At 50.8% G+C, this 26,889-nt stretch overlaps 1 protein-coding gene across 2 annotated transcripts in view; it reads left to right on the top strand.

Moving 5' to 3' along the window:
• The first annotated feature begins 20,451 nt into the window (after nt 1-20,451).
• The window catches only part of LOC143774549 (triacylglycerol hydrolase DDHD2-like), an 89,488-nt gene continuing 83,050 nt past the window's right edge, over nt 20,452-26,889 (top strand). Inside the window, exon 1 of one of the 2 annotated variants that reach the window (XM_077262254.1) lies at nt 20,452-20,537. The gene's annotated coding sequence lies outside the window, so the exon portion shown is untranslated. The remainder of the gene's footprint in view (nt 20,538-26,889) is intronic. The other variant, XM_077262251.1, reaches the window with a different exon arrangement.

Genomic DNA, 26,889 nt, shown 5'->3' with positions numbered 1-26,889 from the left:
CCAAACGTGGAACGGTATAAACGCCCCCCAAAAAGAAATTCATGAATAGCTGGTTTTTGGTCATTCTGCCTCACAAAAATCGGAATAAAAAGCGATCAAAAAATGTCACGTGCCCAAAATTGTTACCAATAAAAACGTCAACTCATCCCGCAAAAAACAAGACCTCACATAACTCTGTGGACCAAAATATGGAAAAATTATAGCTCTCAAAATGTGGAGATGCAAAAACTATTTTTTGCAATAAAAAGCGTCTTTTAGTGTGTGACGGCTGCCAATCATAAAAATCCGCTAAAAAAAATTATAAATAGTCAATCAAATCCCCCTTCATCACCCGCTTAGTTAGGGAAAAATAATAAAATATTTTTTTTTTATTTATTTCTATTTTCCCATTAGGGTTAGGACTAGGGTTAAGGTTAGGGTTAAGGCTAGTGCTAGGGTTAGGGCTAGGGTTAGGATTATGGCTAGGGTTAGGGTTAGGGCTAGGGTTAGGGTTGGGGCTAGTGTTAGGGTTTCAGTTAGAATTGGGAGTTTCCACTGTTTAGGCACATCAGGGGCTCTCCAAACGCGACATGGTGTCCGATCTCAATTCCTGCCAATTCTGCGTTGAAAAAGTAAAACAGTGCTCCTTCCCTTCTGAGCTCTCCCGTGCGCCCAAACAGAAGTTTACCCCAACATATGGGGTATCAGCGTACTCAGGACAAATTGGACAACAACTTTTGGGGTCCAATATCTCTTGTTACCCTTGGGAAAATGTTGTGGATTCTGTTTGTGGGCTCCCTCTGGTGGTTGCTGCTGGTACTGGGTGACTTTGGTGGGTTGCGGCCTTTGGTTTCCACCTGTCCATCAGAGGCTGGGTGTTTCCTATTTTACCTGGCCTTTCTGTCATTCCCTTGCCGGCTATCAATGTATTCAGATATGCTCTGTTTGGTTCCTGCCTACCTGCTCCCAGATCTTTCAGGATAAGCTAAGTGCTGATTTTCAGTTGTTTGTTTTTTTGTCCAGCTTGCTTATTATGTCTCTATGCTAGCTGGTAGCTCTAGTGGACTGAGGTTCTCCCCATGTGCCATGAGTTGGCACATGGGTTCTTGTAATCTCAGGATGGTATTTTTGATTAGGGTTTTTTGCTGACCGCTCATTCCCGTTTTGTATCTTTCTGCTTTCTAGTTTACAGCGGGCCTCAATTTGCTAAAGCTATATATATCATCTCTATGTGTGTGCCTTCCTCTCATTTCACCGTCAATACATGTGAGGGGGCAACTATATCTTTTGGGGTTCATTCCTCTGGAGGCAAGTGAGGTCTTATTTTCTCTGCAGTACTAGTTAGCTCTTAGGCTGGTGCGTGGCGTCTAGAACCAACGTAGGCACGCTCCCTGGCTATTTCTAGTTGCGTTTGTCAGGCGTAGGGCAGCGGTCAGCCCAGGTTCCATCACCCTAGAGCTCGTCCGTTATTTATTTGTACTTTGTTTGTCCTGTGCTATCCCTAGCCATTGGGGATTCATGACAGTATAGCCGGCCCACAAAGTGTTGATATTTTGGGCTGAAGCAGGAGAAATAGAAGTGTTTAAGGGAATTTTTTTTTTTTTTTTTTTTTTTTTCCCTTCAGAGTTTTGCTGCCTAGCCCTTAATTGCTGTCTAGCTGCTTCTTACCTCCTCTTAACCCTTGAATGGCTCTGATCTTAGCTGTTTAACATGGATGTCCAGAGTTTGGCTTCCAGCCTGAGTAATCTCGCGGCAAAAGTTCAAAACATACAGGATTTTGTTGTTCACACTCCCATGTCTGAACCTAGAATTCCTATTCCAGAGTTCTTTTCTGGAGATAGATCTACCTTCCTGAATTTCAGGAACAATTGTAAATTGTTTCTTTCTTTAAAATCTCGCTCCTCTGGAGACCCTGCTCAACAGGTCAAGATAGTAATATCTTTCCTGCGGGGCGACCCTCAGAATTGGGCATTTGCATTGGCACCAGGGGATCCTGCATTGTTCAGTGTGGATGCGTTTTTTCTGGCATTGGGATTGCTCTATGAGGAACCTAACCTGGAGATTCAGGCTGAAAAGGCTTTATTAGCCCTCTCTCAGGGGCATGATGAAGCGGAAATATATTGTCAAAAATTTCGGAAATGGTCGGTGCTTACTCAGTGGAATGAGTGCGCCCTGGCTGCAAACTTCAGAAATGGTCTTTCTGAGGCCATTAAGGATATTATGGTGGGGTTCCCTACGCCTACAGGTCTGAATGAGTCTATGGCTATGGCCATTCAGATTGATCAGCGTTTACGGGAGCGCAAACCCGTGCACCAGTTGGCGGTGTCTTCTGAACAGGCACCGGAGACTATGCAATGTGATAGAATTCAGTCCAGAAGTGAACGGCAAAATTATAGGCGGAAAAATGGATTGTGTTTTTATTGTGGTGATTCAGCTCATGTTATATCAGCATGCTCTAAACGCACAAAAAGGGTTGATAAATCTTTTGCCATTGGTACTCTGCAGCCTAAGTTCATTTTGTCTGTGACTCTGATTTTTTCACTGTCTTCCATTTCCGTTGATGCCTATGTGGATTCGGGCGCTGCCCTGAGTCTTATGGATTGGTCATTTGCTAAACGCTGCGGTTTTAGTCTGGAGCCTCTGGAAGTTCCTATTCCTCTGAAGGGAATTGACTCTACACCATTGGCTATGAATAAACCACAGTACTGGACACAAGTGACCATGCGCATGACTCCCGTTCATCAGGAGGTGATTCGCTTCCTTGTACTGTATAATTTACATGATGTACTAGTGCTTGGTCTGCCATGGTTACAAACTCATAATCCTGTCCTGGACTGGAAAACAATGTCTGTGTTAAGCTGGGGATGTCAGGGGGTTCATGGTGATGCACCTCCGATTTCAATTGCTTCATCTACTCCTTCTGAGATCCCTGCGTTTTTGTCTGACTATAGGGATGTTTTTGAGGAGCCTAAGCTCAATTCGCTCCCTCCTCATAGAGAGTGTGACTGTGCTATAGAATTGATTCCTGGCAGTAAGTTCCCTAAGGGTCGTTTATTTAATCTGTCACTGCCAGAGCATACTGCTATGCGGAATTATATTAAGGAGTCCTTGGAAAAGGGACATATTCATCCATCTTCGTCCCCTCTGGGAGCAGGTTTTTTTTTCGTGGCAAAAAAAGATGGTTCCCTGAGGCCTTGTATAGATTATCGCCTTTTGAATAAGATTACAGTCAAATATCAGTATCCATTGCCATTATTAACTGATTTGTTTGCTCGCATTAAGGGGGCTAGGTGGTTCACTAAGATAGATCTTCGCGGTGCGTATAATCTGGTGCGGATAAAACAGGGTGATGAGTGGAAAACCGCATTTAATACGCCTGAGGGCCATTTTGAGTATTTGGTAATGCCTTTTGGACTCTCCAATGCTCCGTCAGTCTTTCAGTCCTTTATGCACAATATTTTCCGTGAATATCTGGATAAGTTTATGATTGTGTATTTGGATGATATTTTGGTGTTTTCTGATGACTGGGAGTCTCATGTTCTACAGGTCAGGAAGGTGTTTCAGGTTCTGCGGGCCAATTCTCTGTTTGTGAAGGGCTCAAAGTGTCTCTAAGGAGTCCAGAAGATTTCTTTTTTGGGGTACATTTTTTCTCCTTCTACTATTGAGATGGATCCCGTCAAGGTTCAGGCTATTTGTGACTGGACACAACCTACATCTGTTAAGAGCCTTCAGAAGTTCTTGGGGTTTGCTAATTTTTATCGTCGGTTCATTGCTAATTTTTCCAGTATTGTTAAACCTTTGACTGATTTGACTAAAAAGGGTGCTGATGTTGCTGATTGGTCTCCTGCGGCTGTGGAGGCCTTTCAGGAACTTAAGCGCCGGTTTTCTTCTGCTCCTGTGTTGTGTCAACCAGATGTTTCACTTCCTTTTCAGGTTGAGGTTGATGCTTCCGAGATTGGAGCGGGGGCGGTTTTGTCGCAGAGAAGTTCTAATGGCTCGGTGATGAAGCCATGTGCATTCTTCTCTAGAAAATTCTCGCCCGCCGAGCGCAATTATGATGTGGGTAATCGGGAGCTTTTGGCCATGAAGTGGGCATTTGAGGAGTGGCGTCATTGGCTTGAGGGTGCTAAACATCGTGTGGTGGTCTTGACTGATCACAAGAATCTCATTTACCTTGAGTCTGCCAGGCGTTTGAATCCTAGACAGGCTCTTTGGTCGTTGTTTTTTTCTCGTTTCAATTTCGTGGTTTCATACCTGCCAGGTTCAAAGAATGTAAAGGCAGATGCTCTTTCCAGGAGTTTTGTGCCTGACTCTCCTGGAGACTCTGGGCCTACTGGTATCCTTAGGGATGGGGTAATATTGTCCACCGTATCCCCAGACTTGCGACGTGCATTGCAGGAGTTTCAGGTGGATAAACCGGATCGTTGTCCACCAGAAAGACTGTTTGTCCCGGATGATTGGACCAGTAGAGTCATCTCCGAGGTCCATTCTTCTGTGTTGGCTGGTCATCCTGGAATATTTGGTACTAGAGACTTGGTGGCCAGGTCTTTTTGGTGGCCTTCCTTGTCTAGGGATGTGCGTACCTTTGTGCAGTCTTGTGAAGTGTGTGCTCGAGCTAAGCCTTGCTGTTCTCGGGCCAGTGTGTTGTTGTTATCCTTGCCCATCCCGAAGAGGCCTTGGACGCACATTTCCATGGATTTTATTTCTGATCTCCCGGTTTCACAGAAAATGTCCGTTATCTGGGTTGTGTGTGACCGCTTTTCTAAGATGGTTCATTTGGTGCCCTTGCCTAAGTTGCCCTCCTCCTCTGAGTTGGTCCCGTTATTTTTTCAGAACGTGGTTCGTTTGCATGGGATTCCGGAGAATATCGTTTCTGACAGGGGATCCCAGTTTGTGTCTAGATTTTGGCGGACGTTTTGTGCCAAGATGGGCATTGATTTGTCTTTTTCGTCTGCATTCCATCCTCAGACGAATGGCCAGATGGAGCGAACTAATCAGACCTTGGAAACTTATTTGAGGTGTTTTGTTTCTGCTGATCAAGATGACTGGGTTGCTTTTTTGCCACTGGCCGAATTTGCTCTTAATAATCGGGCTAGTTCTGCCACGTTGGTCTCTCCTTTTTTTTGTAATTCGGGGTTTCATCCTCGTTTTTCCTCTGGTCAGGTGGAGTCTTCGGATTGTCCTGGAGTGGACGTGGTGGTGGACAGGCTACATCAGATTTGGAATCAGGTGGTGGACAATTTGAAGTTATCTCAGGAGAAGACTCAGCAGTTTGCTAATCGCCGTCGCCGCGTGGGTCCCCGACTTCTTGTTGGGGATTTGGTGTGGTTGTCTTCTCGTTTTGTCCCTATGAAGGTCTCTTCTCCTAAGTTCAAGCCTCGGTTCATCGGTCCTTATAGGATCTCGGAGATTCTTAACCCTGTATCTTTTCGTTTGGATCTCCCAGCATCGTTTGCTATTCATAATGTGTTCCATCGGTCGTTGTTGCGGAGGTATGAGGTACCCGTTGTTCCTTCGGTTGAGCCTCCTGCTCCGGTGCTGGTGGAGGGAGAATTGGAGTATGTTGTTGAGAAGATCTTGGATTCTCGTGTTTCCAGACGCAAACTCCAGTATTTGGTTAAGTGGAAGGGTTATGGTCAGGAGGATAATTCCTGGGTGGTCGCCTCCGATGTTCATGCGACTGATTTGGTCCGCGCCTTCCATAGAGCTCACCCTGATCGCCCTGGGGGTTCTCGTGAGGGTTCGGTGACCCCTCCTCAAGGGGGGGGGGTACTGTTGTGGATTCTGTTTGTGGGCTCCCTCTGGTGGTTGCTGCTGGTACTGGGTGACTTTGGTGGGTTGCGGCCTTTGGTTTCCACCTGTCCATCAGAGGCTGGGTGTTTCCTATTTTACCTGGCCTTTCTGTCATTCCCTTGCCGGCTATCAATGTATTCAGATGTGCTCTGTTTGGTTCCTGCCTACCTGCTCCCAGATCTTTCAGGATAAGCTAAGTGCTGATTTTCAGTTGTTTGGTTTTTTGTCCAGCTTGCTTATTATGTCTCTATGCTAGCTGGTAGCTCTAGTGGACTGAGGTTCTCCCCATGTGCCATGAGTTGGCACATGGGTTCTTGTAATCTCAGGATGGTATTTTTGATTAGGGTTTTTTGCTGACCGCTCAGTCCCCTTTTGTATCTTTCTGCTTTCTAGTTTACAGCGGGCCTCAATTTGCTAAAGCTATATATATCATCTCTATGTGTGTGCCTTCCTCTCATTTCACCGTCAATACATGTGAGGGGGCAACTATATCTTTTGGGGTTCATTCCTCTGGAGGCAAGTGAGGTCTTATTTTCTCTGCAGTACTAGTTAGCTCTTAGGCTGGTGCGTGGCGTCTAGAACCAACGTAGGCACGCTCCCTGACTATTTCTAGTTGCGTTTGTCAGGCGTAGGGCAGCGGTCAGCCCAGGTTCCATCACCCTAGAGCTCGTCCGTTATTTATTTGTACTTTGTTTGTCCTGTGCTACCCTAGCCATTGGGGATTCATGACAGGAAAATAAAAATTTGGGGGGCTAAAAAACCATTTTTGTGAGAAAAAAATGATTTTTTATTTTCACGGCTCTGCCTTATAAACTGTAGTGAAACACTTGGAGGTTCAAAGTTCTCACAACACATCTAGATAAGTTCCTTGGGGGGTGTCCCTAATATATGGTCACTTGTGGGGGGTTTCTACTGTTTAGGTACATTAGGGGCTCTGCAAACACAATATGACACCTGCAGACCAATCCATCTAAGGCTACTTTCACACTAGTCCGTTGGTACGGGCCGTCGCAAACCGTCGGCCCGACGTACCGACGGACAGTGTGTTAATGTAGCACAAAGTGGGCAGCGGATGCAGTTTTACAGTGCATCCGCTGCCCATTGTGAGATCCGGGGTAGAGGGGGCGGAGTTTTGGCCGCGCATGCGCGGTCGAAAATGGCGGACCCGACGCACAAAAAAAGTTACATTGAACTTTTTATGTGCGTCGCGGCCGCCAAAAACACGATGCATCCGTCACACGACGGATGCGACCTGCGGCCATACGACGCAATGCGTCGCTAATGCAAGTCTATGGAGAAAAAAACGCATCCTGCGGGCAACTTTGCAGGATGCGTTTTTTCTCCAAAACGACGCATTGCGACGTCCGTCACACGACACTAGTGTGAAACTAACCTAAGTCTGCATTCCAAATGGCGCTCCTTCTCTTCCCAGCTATGACATGCGCCCAAACGGTGGTTCCCCCCACATATGGGGTATCAGCGTACTCAGGACAAATTGGACAACTTTTGGGGTCCAATTTCTCCTGTTACCCTTGGGAAAATACAAAACTGGGGGCTAAAAAATAATTTTTGTGGGAAAAAAATATTTTTTATTTTCACAGCTCTGGGTGACTGTAGTGAAACACTTGGGGGTTCAAAGCTCTCACAACACATCTAGATAAGTTCCTTAGGGGGTGTAGTTTCTAATATAGGGTCACTTGTGGGGGGTTTTCTACTGTTTAGGTACATTAGGGGCTCTCCAAAAGCAACATGGTGTCCCATCTCAATTCCAGTCAATTTTGCATTGAAAAGTCAAACGGCACTCCTTCTCTTCCGAGCTCTGCCATGCGCCCAAACAGTGGTTTACCCCCACATATGGGGTATCGGCGTACTCGGGACAAATTGTACAACAACTTTTGGGGACCATTTTCTCCTGTTACCCTCGGTATTATAAAACAAATTGGAACTGAAGTAAATTTGTTGTGAAAAAAAGAAAAATGTTCATTTTTATTTAAACATTCCAAAAATTCCTGTGAAACACCTGAAGGGTTAATAAACTTCTTGAATGTGGTTTTGAGCACCTTGAGGGGTGCAGTTTTTAGAATGGTGTCACACTTGGTTATTTTCTATCATATACTGTAGACCCCTCAAAATGACTTCAAATGAAATGTGGTCCCTAAAAAAATGGTTTTGTAAAAATGAGAAATTGCTGGTCAACTTTTAACCCTTATAACTCCCCCCAAAAATATTTGGTTCCAAAATTGTGCTGATGTAAAGTAGACATGTGGGAAATGTTACTTATTAAGTATTTAGTGTGACATATCTCTGTGATTTAAGGGCATAAAAATTAAAAGTTGGAAAATTGCGAAATTTTCAAAATTTTTGCCAAATTTCTGTTTATTTAAAAAATAAACGCAGGTAATATCAAAGATATTTTACCACTTTCATGAAGTACAATATGTCACGAGAAAACAATGTCAGAATCATCAGGATCTGTTGAAGCGTTCCAGAGTTATAACCTTATAAAGGGACAGTGGTCAGAATTGTAAAAATTGGCTCGCTCATTAACATGCAAACCACCCTTGGGGCTTAAGGGGTTAAACAGGGGACCCCTTTAAGAAGAAACCCTGGTCGGGTTCGATGAACTTGAAACAGTAGCAGTCATTTTGGGAACTTGCAGCAAAAGAGTTGTTATCTATTTACAGTCATTTTCAAATTTGTTTTGTTCTATTATAGCAGTTGCCAAGGCACCAGTCGGTATCGAACACTTCTTGGCCCGAAAAGATTGGTATCGGAATTCACATCTGGTGCCAGATCGACGTCATGGGTTTGTTCCTCATGTACAGTCAAGTCATTAGCTGCTATCAAAGTTTGTGTGGCTTGAGTGCATACGTCAGCGAGTGCAGTTGCCACAGCAGTTGTCTCAGTGGTGGTGATTATGCACACAGTAGTACTGGTAAGGGTCTGAGCGGTTGTTGGCTGTGCTAAGGTAGTAGTGGTGGTAGTTTCTTTGGCGCTAGGTTGTACTGTTGTGGGTACGCATTTCTTAACTTTCATGGCATACCAACCTTTTTCACTCCAGTGACGGGTGTAGGTCACATGATCCCCTCGGCACAGATCCCGGTCAGGATGTCCTTCCCGAAGATGAGATTCCATGTCACGGCGGGTGACATAGACCTCCACCAGCAGTCCCGGTTCCTTAATGAAACCCCAGCCCCTTTTTGGGTGGAAAGCCACAACCACACCCCATTTTGCTGGGCTTTTGTTACATCGCTTGGTTTTATGGGCCTGCGCTTTGCGTTGGGCCTCACTCCCTTTTTCCTCCTTCCATCTTAGCAACAGACATTGGTTATATTCCTCCCAGGTGATGGCTTCAATATGGGACCCTTCTGGTTGGGCCTCCCCAGGGGACCCAATTGGTTCTGCTCTCGGATTTTCCAATTGAAAAACCACCCCCTCGGGGCTCACCTTCAGTGGCGTGCCCATGGGTGTTGGAAGTGGGCCGTCAACGTCTCGTCAGTGGTGGTAATAGTCGCTGGAGCAGGGCCTTCATCTGGGGCAGGAGCTGTCGCTGAAGCGAGGTCAGTGACTGGGGAAGAGCGGTCGCTGGAGCGGGATCAGTCACCGGGGCAGGGTTGTTTTCTGTATCTGCGTCTGATGTGGTTCCACCAATGCCGGTCCGCTCCGCTGATGTGGCTGCTGGAGTCGGCTGCTGCACGGACCGCGGCGATTCCAGTGAATTCTTCCTGCACAGGGCCGACTTCCATTTCTTCACCGCTGTCAGCTCAGTATCCAGGAGCTGGCAGCTCAGTGCCTCCACCTGCGGTTCCAGGGAGTCCGAATCCTCCAGCAGCGGTGAGTTCGTGTCCTCCTCCGGTGGCTTGGGATAGTCCTGGGTCGCTTCGCCGTCTTTCGGGTACCCGCTGGTCGCCATCTCTCCTTCCGGATCTGCAGCCACACACGCATGCTGCTCCTCCATCTCTTGGGGGCGGGGCTCCTTCTCCTCCTTGTTCCCGCTATGGCAGATCAGGAAGCGGACCTCTTTGGCAGACGGGCACATCTGTTGTGAATTCTGCTTTTGGGCTCCCTCCGGTGGTTGTAGGTGGTAATGCAGTTGCCCCGAGTTGCAGTCCTGGTCAGGTGTATCTGCTGATTGCAGTTCTGACTGGGGTATTTAGGCGTGCAGGATTCATTAGTCCTTGCCAGTTGTCCATGGTTGTTGGGAGGTTTTGGTCCTGGTTTGGTTCCTTCTGCCTTCTGCCAAATCAGCAAAGATAAGTGTCTGGTTTTGTTTCTGTGGCACACATGCTGTGTGCTTAATAATTCTGTGCTATTCAGTGTTTTTTGTCCAGCTTAGATTGTGTCAGTATTTTCTCAGTCTTGTTGGATTCTCTGGAGTGGCAGATATACATTCCATGTCTTTAGTTAGATTGTGGAACTTTTTGTATCATCTGCTGTGGATATTTTTGGAAGGGTTTTAATACTGACTGCTTAGTATTCTGTCCTATCTTTCCCTATTTAGCTAGAGTGGCCTCTTTTGCTGAATCCTGTTTTCTGCTTGCGTGTGTCTTTCCTCTCCTACTCACAGTCAATATTCGTGGGGGGCTTCCTATCCTTTGGGGTTCTGCTCTGAGGCAAGGTAGTATTCCAATTTCTATCTATAGGGGTATTTAGTCCTCCGGCTGTGTTGAGGTGTCTAGGGTTTGTTAGGCACACCCCACGGCTACTTCTAGTTGCGGTGTTAGTTCAGGTTTTGCGGTCAGTACAGTTTCCACCTACTCCAGAGAAAGTTCATGCGGCTCCAAAGTCACCGGATCATAACACACATCCTCGTCGAATAGTAGCATTCGTAGGGATCTTTCATCACTGTTCGCACCACTCCGATAGTCCCCTCCCATGAAGGCACACCCTTCTTCTCCGGCGCTCCTCGTGGCGCTGTAATGGTGGCGGTTTTGGCGGAAAATCACAATATACAGTCTCTCAATAAATCACGGTTCAGGCACAGTCTTTTAGGTGCACATGAGCCGATTTTGCTGGGTCAGTCCATCCTGGTGATAGCGATCGTCATCTCTCCCTCTGGTCGGCGGGATCCTCTTCTGTCGTCGCCAGGGAACATCCTCCGGTCTGGAAGCCAGTTTGATCTTCTCCTTGGGGGCCTCCTGTAGGGACTGCACGGTCTGGGCCAACGCAGAAAAGTTCTTGGTCAGCTCCTGCATCTGGAGGCGTAGTCCTGCGGAGAATCATCATCGAGGACCTGGGCATTGGCCTCAGCAGGGACCTGAGGATATGACGTCACCTCCTGGTGGTACGTGATGGCTGGACGCTTAGGAGGTACTGCATGGCTGGGTGGGGGTTCGTGCAACACCCGAATGGCGCTGTCCTTAAATCGTATACTGTTTTGGGCTTTTTGCTTACATCCGAAGAAATTCATTTTTATCTCTGCAGCGGTGCGGGTGTCAAAGGTAAAGATCTGCTGTACAGTCCCTTTATCCACATCCAGCCAGGATTTTGCCTCCCTCAGGGCCGCTCCGAACAGTTGGCCAGTTAGAATGTTAATCTTCTGATGCTCTGTCAGGGGATACACTTCAAACAGGCTGCAAAGTCTTTCTTTGAAGTCGGTTAACGTATGTGACTGTCCAGTATTGTGGGAGCCATGCTGCTCCAGGTATATATGGCAATGAGAGGGGCATGATGGCTGCTGTAGCTGTGGCGGTGTCTGACCGGCTTACTGAAGCTGCGGGCTCTGCGATACCTGGCGGTGGTACAGGGCCTGCGGCTGCGTCTACCGCGGGGCCCAGGGGCGCTATGAGGTAAGTGGCTGCGACCGCCGCCAACTCCCCTCCCGAGTTAGACATGGCTCTTTCCCCTCACTAACCTGGTAGAAGCCGGCGTCTCCTCTTCGAAATCTGCGGTGGTCTCTCCGGTGCTCCGCTCGGCACTTTACAGTGTCTTTTCTTTCGGCTCCGCTGTACGACGCCTTCACTTCCGGCGCTCTTCTCAGTAGTGCGGCACCCGTTTTCCCGCTTCGCGCTCTTTTTGGCTGGCTCCGCCCACGAAGGTATGTCTCCTCCTCCCCTCGCGCTCCACGCGGCGCAGCAATGGCGGATGTTGGCGGCAAAGTGTTACAGTCACTGGCACACAATACCTAGCAACGCCAGGGCACGAAATCCTGTTCGTGACGCCAAGATGAGTTGCCCCATGGGCTAGGGGGTACTCGGTACCGGGTCCTGTGTTCACAGGGGGATGTCACGGTGACTGCGACCTGGTCCGTGGCCCTGGGCGCCCATGTGAAAGGGAACGGTCTTTAAAGGGAATAAAGTTAATGTTCGTGACGCCACCTGTGGTATTTGGTCAGGGTGACCGACGCTGCTTTAAGGGGTCCGCTGGGGTGATGTTATGGCAACTAGATGGTATACCTTCCCACAGGTGAAGTATATCCCCAGGGCCTCCCAGTGTGTAAATGGTGGTATAGTGAGAGGTGCAGTAAGGAACGAGGACACAGGTTTGCAGTCTCTTTACCTCGTTTACTGAAGACTTCAGCATCCACAGTCCGGGGCACCAGATCACGGGGCAAATAGGGTCCGGCCGGTTCGGAGGCAAGTCCAGAGTCCACTTATCCAGGTGCAAAGTAAAAGCTTTCCTTTGCGCTGTAGTGGTGTAGTCCCTTTCTGCTAAGCTTCACATAAGGTCCTCACAGATGTTATCTCTCTGTCTCTCTGTCCTCCTGGTTCGGAGAGGACATAACCCGTATGACTGGTGACTTGAGCCTGTTTATAGGGTCTCTTAGATGACCCGGCTCTGCAGGGTATCACCGTGCCTCCTGGATTTAGGTGCAGACAGGTAACGTGCAATTAGCTGTCCTGCCGGTCTCTGATGTAAGGCGTGGAGGTCCTTACAACCTCGGTATTCCTGCTACCGGTGTTCTGCGCCTCAGAAGGAGGCAGCTTGCTTGGGGCTAGTCCCCTGCTGGTATCCTCTCCTGTGCTTCCTCTCCTGCACGCTTGCTGCAATCAATTCTGCTTTCTAAAATGTCTCTTTCTGGGAGCTGCAGCTCTGAGGGCATGCACAGCTCTGTAAACCCTCTGTCCTCCTTAGACGGATGTCTGGAACTTTCTCACTTTCCCTACAGACTACCAGTTATATATATATGGAGTCACCTAGTAAATAGGATCAAAAGCTCCCCCTGGCGGCCTGGAGTGTGAATGTGTTGCATGTTTGTGGTACATGGTTACAGTTATCCTTTCTTGCCTCCAAACGTAGCATCACTCTCCCCGTGAGGAAAGCGACATTACTGTGACGACCAGGACCCTGGGGCGCCACATACACATGCGGCTCTGCTCCGTACACCTCGTACACAAGCTGCTCTGCTCCGTGCACTTCGTACACACACGCAAATGCGCTTCATACACAGTGACTGCGCTCCAAACACCTCATACACACATGGCTCTGCTCCGTACACCTCGTACACATGCGGCTCCGCTCCGTACACCTCGTACACACGCATGACTCTGCTCCATACACCTTGTACACGCGGCTCCGCTCCGTACACACACGTCTCTGCTCCATACACATTGCACACGCAGCTGTGCTCCGTACACCTCATACACACGCGGCTCCGCTCCGTACACATGCTTCTTTGCTCCATACACCTCGTACACACGCTGCTCCACTCCGTACACACGCTGCTCCACTCCGTACACACGCTGCTCCGCTTCGTACACACGCTGCTCCACTCCGTACACCTCGTACACACGTCTCCGCTCCAAACACCTCGTACACACATGTCTCCGCTCCAAACACCTCGTACACATGCTGCCCCGCTTCGTACACACACGGCTCCGCGCTGTACACCTTACACACACACGGCTCCGCTCCGTACACCTCGTACACACGCTGCTTCGCTTCGTACACCTCATACACATGCGGCTCCGCTCCATACACCTCATACACACACGGCTACACTCCATACAGCTCGTACACACACGGCTCTGCTCCATACACCTCGCAGACACCTTAATTGTGCCATGATTTGCTGTCTCATTATAGTGCGGCGCGCCCCCACACCGCCGCAGGGCCGAGGGGTACCCGGAGCCGGGCCTCTAGTTCTCAGTCTCGGGGTTGTCACGGTGGCTAGACCCGGTCCGTGGCCCTGTCCGTCAGTGGGGGACGTCCGGTGTAATAGGTGGTAGTAATGATAGCGGTGGAGCGGTGCAGTTGTGGGGTGTAAGTCGCGGTAAATAACGAGGACACCAGGTTGCAGTCTCTTTACCTCTTTACTGGAGATCTCTGAGTCCTCAGTCCAGAACACGGTTCACCAGGCTACGCAAGTCCGGCCGGTCCAATGGCACCTCCAGAGTTCTCCTCTCAGGTGGAAATCTGTGCCTTCCTTCTAGCGCTATGTGTTGTAGTCCTTCCCTGCTGTGCTTACGGAAAGTAACCCCACAACGGTTGTGTCTGTTTCTTAAGTTCCCTCACAACTCGATTTGATGTTCCTCTGTAATCCACCCCTTCCCTGTATTCAGGTTGGAATGGCACCCGTTTGTCAGGTAGGCCTGGAGTTCTTCCGGGACCCTAGAGTCGCCCCTCTCCCGCAATTGCCCCCCAAGACTTCATAGGTGATATGTGGTAGACAGCCCGCCTGAGACCGACTGTCCTGCCGCTGTTTGGAGTATGGCTTGAAGCTGTATTCTAATCCACTCCCTCGGCGTTCCGGCCACCGGTATTGTGCCTCAGCAGGGTGCTGCCTCTTTCAACAAAACCCCTGCTGGTATTCTCCTTCTGCTTGATCTCGTTTCTCACTCAGCACAATCTATCTCGCTTCTAGTCCTTTCTTGAGTCCCGCCGCTTCCAGGAGCCTGCGCGGACCCGTTACGTTCTTTCAATGCCAAGCCTCTGCCAGGATCCCACCCCTGGCAGAGACCCTACAGTCTCTCCCTTCACAACACCCCCTGCCACAGGGTGTTGCTCCGTTCAATCCCGTCAGCGTTCTCTCTAACTTCCTGCCTGACCCCCAGTTTACCCACTATGGTGGGGAGTGGCCTAATGAATAGCACCCTTAGCTCCCCCCGGAGGCCCAGCTGTGAAACATATTGGTGTCTGTGATACCTGATTGGAGGAACTCCTTTGGTGCCATCGAACGTACCATGGCTCCCCTTAGCGGCGAAGCCACAGTACTGCAACGACCAGAACTCTGGGGCGCTGCACTCCCCCCTGGTTAAACACAGTACTCCGGGACTGGGAAGAAAAACAACAATACAGATTAGTAAACAGACATACAATTTTGTTGAGTGCAAAACAATAAGTATACTTGAACAGGCTTCCCTTTATGGGAGGTGAGGACACTTTTAACGTTACAAACATGGTCAACATTATAAATTACAGGCTATGCATAACTCCCGTTACCCAACCGGGTATTCTACTTAGTGCAAATTCTGGAACAATAAATTAACATTGCCTTTAAGAAACATACACTCTTAGTTTACCAAAGGCCTTCCTATAATCACATTACAGGGTAAGGTAACTTCACATTCTCCTACTTTGAACCTGTAGGACCGCCTGTCCCTATGGCACCAGACCTACTGCCTCTCCTTTCTTTTACAGGACCGCCCCGTTCAGCCAGGGCCTACTGCCTTTCTCTACTATACATGGTATAGACATAACATTCCTTTCGTTTAAAGAACTCTGAGCCAGCTCTACTCGGCTCCTTTAAGGACTCACTCTCTAACCCCTACGGGTTCACTCTCTGTCCTTAGTAACAAAGTAACTTTCAATGGGGACGCGGGGTTTACCTTCTATCCTCACCTTCATTATTACTTCGCTTACTTTCAACTATGCAGACCTCTATCTCTACCCCTACGGGCTCTCTGCATCTTTTCTTTCTGCAAAACATTATTTAGACATTTCAACAAATTCAACACATATAACTTAGCATGTAAAACAGTTACATTTCTTTTCAAAGCATCATTATGGCATTACTGTTCTGCAACAGTATCTTTCTCAAGTTCAGTTTCTCACATCCCCTTTAAGAGGAGACCAAGTCTTTCTAAGGTAGCTCGTCTTCTCAGCCTACCGGCCCATGCAAAGGTTCCGGCATGGTATCTTCGCAAAGTGTCTTTAATTAGAATCAGTAGGAAAGGTATCTTCACAAAGTGTCTCTGGCTCAAACCAATAGAGCAAACATCTTCGCAAAGTGTCTTTGGCTAAAACCAGTAGGGAGCACCTTTAAGAAGGTGCAAACTATTTACAATGGAAGTTCGAATCATGCACAGTCCATGATTTCTGCAGTTTGTGTAACTTTTGTGCAACAACTTCAGAAAAGGAAAACAAACAAAGAGGATCCCGGGTTAACAGAGGGATCCATTAACCCTGGGCGGGTTTAGCAGCAACTCAAAAGAACAGTTAAAACAATAAAGTAGCAACTATGTACATTTTCATAACATTGAAAGCTATATCTTACTGAGGTTCTACGGGAGGTGACCTTCTTCCTGGCTTCACCAGACTCACAGATCGGCCCGGTGAGCCAGGACGCCGTTCTGGTCCCAGTAAGGATAGAATCCCTCTCCGGGAGGTCCTTCTCGTCGGTAGGCGTACCCGCCTCTCCGGGGCGCGGTGAGGTCGAACTTCCCCTGGTTCCGCGGGGTCAGGTCCCGCTGCCTTTCCTCCAGGACTATCCTCTTCTGGTGTCCCAGCAGCAGCCTGGAGGGCGACACATCGTTGGACCCCCCGGGCAAACCAGCCCGTCTCGCTGGTGTTCTTTCTCCACCTCGTATAGGTGACGGCGTCCCCCGGCTCCAGATTGCAATCAGACCGCCTGCCAGAAGGTTCCACCTCTTCTCGGTCCACCCGGACCTGGATCGGCTCCCCGATCTCCTGTATGACCCCTCTCCCTTGCTGGGGATGGAAGGCCACCACAACACCCCAGTGTGAGGGCGAAATCTCGGGGACACTAACCAAGTCCACTTGTTCTGCAGGCTGGGGCCGGCTCCGCCACTCTGCCATAAGGCGCCGTAAGTGCTCCGCATCCGGCATGATCTTTAGACCCGGTGCAGGCAGGGCGCTTTCAGCCGGGTCCGGGTAAGGAGCAATGGGAGACAGCTTAATCTCGGTGGGTTGGCCCACCCGGGTGAGCACGCGGGCATCGGCCCTCCGTCGGCGGGTCAGCTGGCGGGCCTCGGCCGCAGCCACACGTTCCTCCGATAACGGCGTCGGAGGTCGGCCCATCGGTGACTCGGTAAGGGTCAGACCTCCCAGCAGCGGTGCCTCGGAGCCTATCTCGGACGCCGCGGCCTCAGACTGAGCCGACTCAGCTCCGCGTGGTGCTTCGGGTGCCGCCATCTTTTTCTCCTCTCCCGCGTCTTCTTCCCGCGGTCTCTTCCGTGGGCGGCCCCGTCCCCATGGTCTCCACCCTCCGACCAAGATCAGGAGGCGTACCTCAGCTGTTGACGGGCACGTCCTCAGGACACAGAAATACTTAGACTGGGCGGCCATTACTGTTCGCGCTCTCCAGCTCGTCTACGCCCACTCCACGCCTCTCTCCTCTTCCCGCGCCTTCCTCAGCGCTGCAATGGCGGCGGATTTTGGCGGCAAATGGCACAGCACACAGTCTTGCAATAAAGTACAGTCCAAGCACAATAAATCACAGTCTCTAGGCACACATGACCTGATTCTTCAGGCTTAAGTAGATCCTGTTCGTGACGCCAAGTCTGCGGCGCGCCCCCACACCGCCGCAGGGCCGAGGGGTACCCGGAGCCGGGCCTCTAGTTCTCAGTCTCGGGGTTGTCACGGTGGCTAGACCCGGTCCGTGGCCCTGTCCGTCAGTGGGGGACGTCCGGTGTAATAGGTGGTAGTAATGATAGCGGTGGAGCGGTGCAGTTGTGGGGTGTAAGTCGCGGTAAATAACGAGGACACCAGGTTGCAGTCTCTTTACCTCTTTACTGGAGATCTCTGAGTCCTCAGTCCAGAACACGGTTCACCAGGCTACGCAAGTCCGGCCGGTCCAATGGCACCTCCAGAGTTCTCCTCTCAGGTGGAAATCTGTGCCTTCCTTCTAGCGCTATGTGTTGTAGTCCTTCCCTGCTGTGCTTACGGAAAGTAACCCCACAACGGTTGTGTCTGTTTCTTAAGTTCCCTCACAACTCGATTTGATGTTCCTCTGTAATCCACCCCTTCCCTGTATTCAGGTTGGAATGGCACCCGTTTGTCAGGTAGGCCTGGAGTTCTTCCGGGACCCTAGAGTCGCCCCTCTCCCGCAATTGCCCCCCAAGACTTCATAGGTGATATGTGGTAGACAGCCCGCCTGAGACCGACTGTCCTGCCGCTGTTTGGAGTATGGCTTGAAGCTGTATTCTAATCCACTCCCTCGGCGTTCCGGCCACCGGTATTGTGCCTCAGCAGGGTGCTGCCTCTTTCAACAAAACCCCTGCTGGTATTCTCCTTCTGCTTGATCTCGTTTCTCACTCAGCACAATCTATCTCGCTTCTAGTCCTTTCTTGAGTCCCGCCGCTTCCAGGAGCCTGCGCGGACCCGTTACGTTCTTTCAATGCCAAGCCTCTGCCAGGATCCCACCCCTGGCAGAGACCCTACAGTCTCTCCCTTCACAACACCCCCTGCCACAGGGTGTTGCTCCGTTCAATCCCGTCAGCGTTCTCTCTAACTTCCTGCCTGACCCCCAGTTTACCCACTATGGTGGGGAGTGGCCTAATGAATAGCACCCTTAGCTCCCCCCGGAGGCCCAGCTGTGAAACATATTGGTGTCTGTGATACCTGATTGGAGGAACTCCTTTGGTGCCATCGAACGTACCATGGCTCCCCTTAGCGGCGAAGCCACAGTACTGCAACGACCAGAACTCTGGGGCGCTGCAATAGCACATGATGATGCAGTGTCAGACTGTCACAGGGGCTTTGGCTTAGCCCTTTTATGCGTGGGGAAAAAAGCAGCCACAATAGCGTCGTCACCCTCTCCCAGGGAGCTGCAGCTGCTCCTCCTCTGAAATGCACTGACTGGAGTGTCAGTGAGTCATCGATCTGTGACATCGACTACTCACTCACTGATCTGCATCTGTCGCTCTGCAATAACACAGCAGTGAGCACTGAGCAGCCGAGGCAAACAGAGGGAGGCTGTGAGTGTGTCCATCCCTCCCTGCTCAGCCCCAGACTCATTCCACGCACGATTACTAGCCAGGCATTATTAGCTCCAGTCCACTGGTCTGCTGCTTACATTGCCGCCGGCACCCAGGCTGTGTTCGGCTGTTACGTACCCAAACTAGAAGTGTCCCCTCTCTCTCCCTCTCTGAACAGTGACGCTGGGAGACTCAGGAACATACGGAAGGGGCGTGGCCTAACAAAAGGGGGTGTGACAGCAGTTTCTCCTGCTGTCTCTGGGATCACAGCGTCCTGCGCTGGACAGCGGGGCAAAGCATCAAATGCGGGACAGTCCAGCACAATGAGGGACGGTTGGGAGCTATGACGCGGCTCCGCTCCGAACACCTCGTACACACGCTGCTTCGCTTCGTACACCTCATACGCACGCTGCTCCGCTCCGTACACCTCATACACACGCGGCTCCGCTCCGTAAACCTCGTACACACACGGCTCCGCCCCGTACATCTCGTACACACGCTGCTCCGCTCAGTACACCTTGTACACACACTGCTTCGCTTCGTACACCTCATACACGCGGCTCCGCCCCGTACATCTCGTACACACGCTGCTCCGCTCAGTACACCTTGTACACACGCTGCTCCGCTCCGTACACCTTGTACACACGCTGCTCCGCTCCGTACATCTCGCACACATGCTGCTCCGCTCCGTACACCTCGTACACACGTGGCTCCACTCCATACACCTCGTACACACGCGGCTCCGCTCAGTACACCTCGTACACACACGGCTCCGCTCTGTACACCTCGTACACACACGGCTCCGCTCAGTACACCTCGTACACACGCGGCTCCGCTCAGTACACCTCGTACACACGCGGCTCCGCTCCATACACCTCGTACACACGCGGCTCCGCTCCATACACCTCGTACACACGCGGCTCCCCACCGTACACCTCATGCGCACGCTGCTCCGCTCCGTACACCTTGTACACACGCTGCTCCGCTCCGTACACCTCGTACACACACGGCTCCGCTCCATACACCTCGTACACACACGGCTCCGCTCAGTACACCTCGTACACACACGGCTCCGCTCCGTACACCTCGTACACACACTTTAGGTACTTTATTGTGCAATATTGTATATGCAGATTTGGTGTAATATTTATGGTGTTTTCCAATCCCTTACCTGCTACTACCATTATACTATATCACCATTGGTTACCATAGTTATCGGGCATTTCTTTACTAAAAATAAGGATTTATCAGTGTGGTTACTGTCATATTCACGGCAGAAAATCCTTCACACTTGCACCACTATTTTTAGACTTATTTTCATTTTTGAAAAAAAAAAAATCTGCTACTTTTCCACAAAAAAAAAATAAAATCCCCCATTGCCCATATCTCTGTATAACTTGTTCAACATGTCATACTGGACGACGAGGAGAGTGGGAGTTGTAGTGGTGGCAAATTTTCCCTGACTAGTAATGGCGTTTTCCTCAGAAAGCTCAAGTCTCGCGAGAGCTAGCTCATCTCCTTTCTCCCTAGACAAAGGGGAAAAACAAAAAATCACGTGACCCGTTCAATACAAAGTAAAACAGCCAGGAGGACATGATCACGTGATAATTGGACAGTGGGCGGCGCTCGGAGCAAGAGCGTCTGATTCAACATGGCGGCCTGTTAGTGGTAAGTGCATGTACTGTACTGTTATACCCGGCCCTCAGTGCCAGAGGGCGCCCTCTATGGGCCGGGGGGAGGATTGTACGCCTGCGCAGATTTACAGACGGCGCTGACTGGAGTGACCATAAGCCGCAGCATGTCGTGTGTGTGTACGTGTGCAGTGCGGTATATTGTATCCTCACATGATGGAGGACTAGCCTCAGGAGCGAGCAGTGGACACAGTCCTGTATGTCATGTGCAGTGCAAAAGTATTCAACCCCCTAGCAAAAATCATCATATTTGTCTTTCATTAAAATTGCAGAAAAACCTGAATAAAATTAATTTTTTATTAGTAAATTAGTATTTATTATGCTTTGATTACATAGCTAAATAAATAAAATAAAATATATTAGTAAAAAATTATATATATATTTTTATACCATGATACACGTCTTGCAAATGTAAAACCTTAATTAAGAAAAAAAAACCTGAAAACTCTTGGCTTTTGTTGGAAATAGAAAAGTGTTATTTATTATCATTTCTTAACTTTTTTTTAAGGGTTATTCTCAAATCGTTAAAGAGAGTTGTCCCCTTTTCAGAAAGTCCCAGTTCCTGGGTGCAGTTTAAATAAAAATAACAAACCGTGCTTGAGTCACTCTCCTCAGGTCCAGCTTTGAGTGTTTGCCGCTGCTACTGGTCCCTGGTATTGTCTGCAGCGCTTTCGTCATGTCTACAGCCAATTAGTGACTCTGCCCGTGTAGATGCACCGCCCTGCTAAGTGCTACTCAACTCACTGATTGGCTGCATCGCTAACGACGTGACGTCAGCGCTGCAGGCAGAGACTCAGAGCTGGACCCAGGGAAGGAGAGTACTATATAAATATATATATAACTAGCTATTGAACCCGTTCTACGCCCGGGTGGCGAGCATTTATATTGGTATATGGTCACCATCCTGGTATGTGCTGCTCCCATCTTGCTCTCCCATCCTGTCATGTGCTGCTCCATCCTGCGTCCCCATCAGTGCGGGCGGCTGTGCTGAGTGCGGGCGGCTGTGCTGAGTGCGGGCGGCTGCGCGTGGCTGTGCTGGGTTCGGGCGGCTGCGCGTGGCTGTGCTGGGTTCGGGCGGCTGCGCGTGGCTGTGCTGGGTTCGGGCGGCTGCGCGTGGCTGTGCTGGGTTCGGGCGGCTGCGCGTGGCTGTGCTGGGTTCGGGCGGCTGGGCGTGGCTGTGCTGGGTTCGGGCGGCTGGGCGTGGCTGTGCTGGGTGCGGGCGGCTGCGTGGCTGTGCTGGGTGCGGGCGGCTGTGCGTGGCGGTGCTGGGTGCGGGCGGCTGTGCGTGGCGGTGCTGGGTGCGGGCGGCTGTGCGTGGCTGCGGGCGGCTGTGCTGGGTGTGGTGGCTGTGCTGGGTGTGGTGGCTGTGCTGGGTGTGGTGGCTGTGCTGGGTGTGGTGGCTGTGCTGGGTGTGGTGGCTGTGCTGGGTGCGGTGGCTGTGCTGGGTGCGGTGGCTGTGCTTCTCCATCCTGCGCCCCCATCCTGTCATGTGCTGCTCCATCCTGCGCCCCCACCATGTCATGTGCTGCTCCACCCTATCATGTGCTGCTCCATCCTGCGCCCCCATCAGTGCGGGCGGCTGTGCTAAGTGCGGGCGGCTGTATGTGGCTGTGCTGTGCGTGGGCGGCTGTGCGTGGGGGTGCTGAGTGCGGGCAGCTGTGCGTGGCTGTGCTGGGTGCGGGCGGCTGTGCGTGGCTGTGCTGGGTGCGGGCGGCTGTGCGTGGCTGTGCTCGATGTGGGCGGCTGTGCTGGGTGCGGTGGCTGTGCTGGGTGCGGCGGCTGTGCTGGATGCGGTGGCTGTGCGTGGCTATGCTGGGTGCGGCGGCTGTATGTGGGCGGCTGTGCGTGGCGGTGCTGAGTTCGGGCGGCTGTGCGTGGTGGTGCTGAGTGCAGGCGGCTGTGCGTGGCTGTGGGCGGCTGTGCTGGGTGTGGGCGGCTGTGCGTGGCGGTGCTGAGTGCAGGCGGCTGTGGGTGGGTGTGCGTGGCTGTGGGTGGGTGTGCGTGGCTGTTGGTGGGTGTGCGTAGCTGTGGGTGGCTGTGCGTGGCTGTGCTGGGTGCAGTGGCTGTGCTGGGTGCGGCGGCTGTGCGTGGCTGTGCTGGGTGCGGCGGCTGTGCGTGGCTGTGCTGAGTGCAGGCAGCTGTGCGTGGCTGTGCTGAGTGCAGGTGGCTGTGCGTGGCTGTGCTGGGTGCAGTGGCTGTGCTGGGTGCGGCGGCTGTGCGTGGCTGTGCTGGGTGCGGCGGCTGTGCGTGGCTGTGCTGGGTGCGGCGGCTGTGCATGGCTGTGCTGGGTGCGGCGGCTGTGCGTGGCTGTGCTGGGTGCGGCGGCTGTGCTGGGTGCGGCGGCTGTGCGTGGCTGTGCTGGGTGCGGTGGCTCAGGCTGTGCTGGGTGCGGTGGCTCAGGCTGTGCTGGGTGCGGTGGCTCAGGCTGTGCTGGGTGCGGTGGCTCAGGCTGTGCTGGGTGCCGTGGCTCAGGCTGTGCTGGGTGCCGTGGCTCAGGCTGTGCTGGGTGCCGTGGCTCAGGCTGTGCGCGGCGGTGCTGGGGGCCTGAGCAGGCGGGGACGCCGGCACGCTGTGGGGGTCAGGTGCCGGAGTCGCCGCTAGCTCAGGCCCCCGGCACTTGCTATAGTTACCTGGGCCTGATCCAGCGCTGCGCGCCGGTCTGTCTTCCGGGTCCTCTGGCTGTGACTGTTCAGTCAGAGGGCGGCGCGCATTAAGCGCGTCATCGCGCCCTCTGAACTGTGAACGTCACAGGCAGAGGATGTGGACCGGAGGTCGGAGGAGCAGCGCGCAACGGAGGAACGGGACAGGTAAATATATCATACTTACCCTCCTGGCGGTCCCTGCTTCTCCGTTGGAGATCGCGGTGTGCGTTCAGTGTTTACGCATACCGCAATCTCCTGGGAGCGTCGCTCTGTGGGGTCTAGACTGCGCCGGCGCGTGCACTTGCGCAGTCTATAGAGGCTTCGGACAGAGTGACGCTCCCAGCGTTATATTATAGATGATGGCCCGATTCTAACGCATCGGGTATTCTAGAATATGCATGTCCACGTAGTATATTGTCCAGCCACGTAGTATTTAGTATATTGCCCAGTTACGTAGTATATTGCCCAGCCACGTAGTATATTGCCCAGCCACGTAGTATATTGCCCAGCCACGTATTATATTGCCCAGTGACATAGTATACAGCACAGAGCCACGTAGTATATTGTGCAGCCCATGTAGTATATTGGCCAGCTATGTAGTATATTGCCCAGCCACTTATATTGCCCAGTGACGTAGTATACAGCACAGAGCCACGTAGTATATTGTACAGCCCATGTAGTATATTGGCCAGCTATGTAGTATATTGCCCAGCCACTTATGACACAGGTAGTATATTGCCCAGCTATGTAGCATATTGCCCATCCACGTATGACACAGGTTAAAAAAATAAACATATACTCACCTTCCGCAGGCGCGTTGTAGCTCTGTCGCCTGTGTGGGGTGCAGGCGGCATCTTCCGGTCCCAGGGTGTGATGACGTCGCGGTCACGTGACCGTGACGCGGTCACGTGACCGTGACGCGGTCACATGACCTTGACGTCACGGCAGGTCCTTGTCGTGCAGGACCTGTCATGACGTCGCGGTCACATGACCGTGTAGCGGTCACATGACTGTGACGTCACGGCAGGTCCTCCTGCCAGACGATCCGTGCCACCGGAACGTGCCGGTTGCATCGCGAGGAGCGGGAAAGGCGGCGTAGGTGAGTATATAATCGTTTTTTATTTTTTTTACTATTTTTAACATTAGATGTTTTTACTATTGGCGCTGCATAGGCTGCGTCAATAGTAAAAAAACTTGGTCACACAGGGTTAATAGCAGCGGTAACGGAGTGCGTTACCCGCGGCATAACGTGGTCCGTTACCGCCGGCATTAACCCTGTGTGAGCGGTGAGCGGACGGGAGTATGCGGGCGCCGGGCAGTGAGTGCGGGGAGTAAGGCTAGGTTCACATTGCGTTAATGTGTGCACGCTAACCGACAGCGTTGCACGGCGAAAATGTCGCAATTAACGCCGTGCAACGGGTCCGTTAGCGCACCCATTGACAGCAATGTGAAGATTCCCTGTAGCGCATCGCAAGCGCGTGCCTTTTTCGGCTCGCGCTAGCGATGTGCCGTTCTTCTGTGGCGCGCCTCGGACGCTGCTTGCAGCGTCCGCGGCGCGCCCGAGGTCCGTTCCCCGCTCTCGCAGATCGGGGATCTGCGAGAGCGGGGACGTTACCGCGACCCCTAAACGTGGCCCCTAAATAAACATTGCGTTAGCGCAATCTGCTAGCGCTAGCGCTAAACGGATTGCCCTAACGCAATGTGAACCTAGCCTAAGGAGCGGCCATTTTCTTCCGGACTGTGCGCGTCGCTGATTGGTCGCGGCAGCCATGACAGGCAGCTGGCGAGACCAATCAGCGAACGAATAACCGTTACAGACAGAAGGACAGACGGAAGTGACCCTTAGACAATCATATAGTAGATAGATATATATATATATATATATATATATATATATATATATATATATATATATATATATATATATATATATATATAATAAAAATGTAGGAAACCTCCATAGGGGTTTTCTATAGGGGTTTTCTTTTTTTGCGGAGCTCTGGAAGCCAATCAAATCAGTGATCTGCCTCCACTCTTTTTATTGTGGAGCCTGATGCCTTCCTAAGGCCGGAGACACACTGGTGCGAGAGACGGCCGAGTCTCGCTGGTTAAAAGCAAGCTGTGGCACCTGTATTCCGGAGCTGAGCGTGCAGCTCCATGTATTGCTATGGAGCCGCACGCTCCGCTCCGGAGTGCAGGTGCCACAGCTTGCTTTTAACCAGCGAGACTCGGCCGTCTCTCGCACCAGTGTGTCTCCGGCCTAAGCCATGATCTCAGGATTGGGGAAGGTTCCAGCAGACTGACCCCCTCTCTTCACCAGGGCTGTGGAGTCGGAGTCGCGGAGTCGGAGTTAGTTTTGGTTGGAGTCGGTAGAAATGTACCGACTCCGACTCAGCGTTAAAAAAAAAAAATGTATTAATATTTCATAATTGAATTTTCATATGAATTTTATAAATGTTACTCAAATATATATGTTCTATCAAACTATGAACAACAGTGATAAGCAGTTCTGGAGATACAAACATTTCTTACTTCTTTTGTGTCACTGTTCTCCACTGCCCTTATCTAATCTTATACTTGGTTAACCTCATGCTGCCCCAACCCCCTACTTACAATGTATGAAACTGAAAGTGAAAATGTGTTGCAAATTCTTAGTAGTAAAGCTCCTCCTCTAGACTAGATGTTTACTAGGTGTGCGTCTTCCAAGCATCTCACAGCTGCTACTTAGAAGAGGAAGACTGTAAGAAGTATTATCCTTTCAACAAACTTTGCATCAGTTAACTGTGAGTACATGAGGAATAATAGTATTACTGACCACTATATCAGTTGTATGACCTGGCATTAATTTTGTACAATTGTTTTTAGGAAAAACAATTGTCATTTGGATTGTGAATGCAGAATTAAAACCCTGAGAATGTCAAAGAAGCGTCACATTAAATCAGCTGTATTTGAACATTTCACCATCACTCAAGATAGAAAACATTATGTCTGTCAGTGTATGACAAATGATCCAGACGAAAACAAATGCTGTGAAGCCAAGATCGGTGCATATTCAGGCAAAGATAACAATGCTCCTACCAGAGATTCTAATCTAAAGAGACATTTACATCGCTTTCATCCAGAAGTACTGAAAGCAGTGGATGAGAAAGACTGCTTCCAAACCAATGAACCAGTGCCCAGCTCTTCCAGCCAAACAAAGGAGCAGAGAACTTTGTAGTAGGGTTGAGCGACATTAACTTTTTTAGGATCAAGTCGGGTTTCGCGAAACCCGACTTTGTCAAAAGTCGAGTCAAATCGTCCGATTATCGCGCAAAGTCAGGGATCGACCGAAACACGAAACCCAATGTAAGTCAATGGGGGAGCAAAGTCTCTCTCTCTCTCTCTCTCTCTCTCTCTCTCTCTCTCTCTCTCTCTCTCTCTCTCTCTCTCTCTCTCTCTCTCTCTCTCTCTCTCTCTCTCTCTCTCTCTCTCTCTCTCTCTCTCTCTCTCTCTCTCTCTCTCTCTCTCTCTCTCTCTCTCTCTCTCTCTCTCTCTCTCTCTCTCTCTCTCTCTCTCTCTCTCCCGATCCGTTTCGCTCCACCCTACTTTGCAGCCATCACTTGCAAGATATTGTCAGTGACAAAGTTACTGTGACAATGACAGTAGATACATTTAAAAAACAGATCATAGAGCTTGTTGTAAAGGATA

Source organism: Ranitomeya variabilis, chromosome 5 (assembly GCF_051348905.1).
Source record: "Ranitomeya variabilis isolate aRanVar5 chromosome 5, aRanVar5.hap1, whole genome shotgun sequence".
Lineage (NCBI taxonomy): Eukaryota > Metazoa > Chordata > Amphibia > Anura > Dendrobatidae > Ranitomeya > Ranitomeya variabilis.
The sequence above is the reverse complement of the archived record's forward strand: the minus strand, read 5'-3'. Positions and strand labels throughout refer to the sequence as shown.